The sequence below is a fragment of the Triticum dicoccoides genome, chromosome 3B (assembly GCF_002162155.2).
Source record: "Triticum dicoccoides isolate Atlit2015 ecotype Zavitan chromosome 3B, WEW_v2.0, whole genome shotgun sequence".
Classification (NCBI taxonomy): Eukaryota; Viridiplantae; Streptophyta; class Magnoliopsida; order Poales; family Poaceae; genus Triticum; species Triticum dicoccoides.
The window spans coordinates 26,680,895-26,683,342 of record NC_041385.1 but is presented as its reverse complement, the minus strand read 5'-3'; the positions used below and the strand labels follow the sequence as shown (position 1 = coordinate 26,683,342).

The window sequence follows — 2,448 nt, the reverse complement described above, 5'->3', positions numbered from 1 at the left end:
TATCTTGTTCGCTTTTGTCAACTGAAGTCGCGCGTAGCGCCAACTAACTGATAGCTGATAGAGCGCGGAGCCCCTTCTCTAAGCGAGCAGAGCCATTTCTTTCTACTGTCGTCAAAAGAAAAAGAAAAGTACTAAAGGCGAAGGGCATTCTGTTGTACATCTACTTTGGTATAGTTACAAAGGTAACCGGTAGGTGACTGTTGAATCGACAGTAGTTACGAAAGGGGGAAATAGCTCAGTTGGTTAGAGTGCTGGTCTGTCACGCCAGAAGTCGCGGGTTCGAACCCCGTTTTCCCCGCCCGATCTTCCTCTTCCTGCCCGACTCATTTTGAAAACACTGGAAGCTGCTGATCCCAGCGTAGCATTCAAGACAATTGTTCCTTCTTCGGTCTCCCTCCACCCCCTTCGTTTGTTGTGGGTCTCACCGCAGGCACTTACTTAATGAATGAGTGAAGATCTTCCTTCCCCCCTTGTGTCTTACTAAGGACTGAGTTCCCACTTGTGGCGAAAAAAAAGTATACCATCCCACCCGGCCTAACCCGGGGGGTTAAGGTTCCTCTCGGAGACTGCCAGTCTACAAGAAGCTGGCAGAGCTTTAGCCATTGGACCACATCCATCCATCCTCCTACCTAAAGACGCCTTTTCTTGTTCGTTCTTCGAATTACGCTAGTGGAGACTAATTCCTTCCGGCTAATGAAGATACTACCCCAGTCTTCCCATTCATTCCCAGTGGATCCTTCTTATCCCTTTTCATTGAACGAACCAAGTTCACCTATACGAGAGTGAGGAATAGAAATCCTACAATCAACTTCCCACTTTTGATGTCCCGTTTGACGATTCTGCTGCGTCTTTAGAAAAAAAAAGGAGAAGGACAGGGGTCGCTAGTCAGAAAAGCTATAACTATCAAATCGAATTCTGAATGAATCAAATCTCCCCAAGTAGGATTCGAACCTACGACCAGTCAGTTAACAGCCGACCGCTCTACCACTGAGCTACTGAGGAAGAACGGACTTAAGGAAGCTGACTCTCGTTCTTTGGCCCAACCAACCGCAGACCGAAAATCCAAAAAGTGCGTCACTTTCTCTCTTTCACATACACCGGGAGAAAGGGTGACGATAGCAATCCCCTTTGCCTCCCCGGCCGGGGCAGGACAAGGGGGGCGGCGGTCAACCATCAACTCTCGATATGCATATTGATCAATCGATCTCCGCGTCCTGCCAGTTCGCTAAGTAGACTCACTCTACCGAGGGGCAACTAAGGTTGGTTCCTGCCAATTCCCTTGCTGATCAGCCTTGGAATTGGCAAGTATGAGAGAGGACTCTCTCTGTCTCTCCGAGTTTCAACTACTAAGTGAAGTTAAGTAGCACTTCCGCTATTCTAAATGTGAATAGATTCCGATCAAGCAAGCAGGAGAAGGTGGTCCTTTCATCTCTCTGTCTGCTCCATGCTCTATAAAGGATCATGAGCAGGTTTAATGCTAGAAAAAACGAGATCTGCCTAATCATTTCGGTAGATGAAGTAGTGGGAGGTCACGAAGGAAGTAAGGGGGCATGTTAAGTTGATAATTTCGAACATTGTAGCATCCTTTTGACGGTTGGGCTTTGAGTTGAGAACTTTTAAGAACTCTTAATATGAAAATACACATTCTAAAATGACGCATCGAGCGAGAGCATTCTGTTTCATTGTGAATGAAAGACGTTTTCGACCAACAACATCTACTCATATCCAGCTTCGTGTCATTTTTGAACACTGCGATCAGCAAGCAGCAAGCGGGGGAGAGTCAAGTCAAGTACAACACAGGACTGACGGGGTGGGGCGCGCCAAAGCAACCCGGGACCCCTCCGGGGTCACTACAAAAGCACTGGCGCCTTCTTTTGAAGGTGAAAAACTACGCTAGCTAAGAAAAAGAAAAGGGCTGCGCTAATGGCAAGGAGCAAGAAAAGGGCAGCTAGCTCGAAATCCGATAAATCGAATACCTCCTGGCTTCAGTTATGAGAGAGAACTCCAAGGCAGGATAAAGACTGAGTTGGATTCAGCCGCGTGGGGAATGAAACAACATTCATGGAATGAGTTGAGGCAAAACCTCCAGCTCTTTTTGAGAGTCAGGGGCTTTAAAAGCGCTTTAAAAAGGGCTGTCTGCATTACTGGATTCACTATATCAAATTGTAGTAAAAACAAGGGGCCACGTAGACTATTCTGAGGTGGTATGCTAAATCCATGATCAACTGATGTAGCTAGTGTGACTAAAGCAACAGCTATTGGCTTAACTGGTTCTAAACTCTCCCACCCGATAAAGGAATTGAAAGACTACCCCGGGCCACGTAGACTATTCCCTTCCGCGGACATTCTTTTCTAGAAGGAAAGTAGCAAAGCCGAACGCAAATACACATGCAAATTGCGTCGACTACCTCATCACTGTCCAAAATGGGGGATACCGCTATTCATACA

General features: G+C 46.8%; 2 non-coding genes across 2 annotated transcripts; one reads left to right on the top strand and one right to left on the bottom strand.

The window, feature by feature from the left end:
• Positions 1 to 224: 224 nt before the first annotated feature.
• Positions 225 to 298, top strand: TRNAD-GUC. The gene has a single exon. It is a non-coding gene; the product is annotated as a tRNA-Asp (tRNA).
• Positions 299 to 930: 632 nt separating this feature from the next.
• Positions 931 to 1,002, bottom strand: TRNAN-GUU. Its single transcript has one exon. It is a non-coding gene; the product is annotated as a tRNA-Asn (tRNA).
• Between the last annotated feature and the right edge of the window lie 1,446 nt (positions 1,003 to 2,448).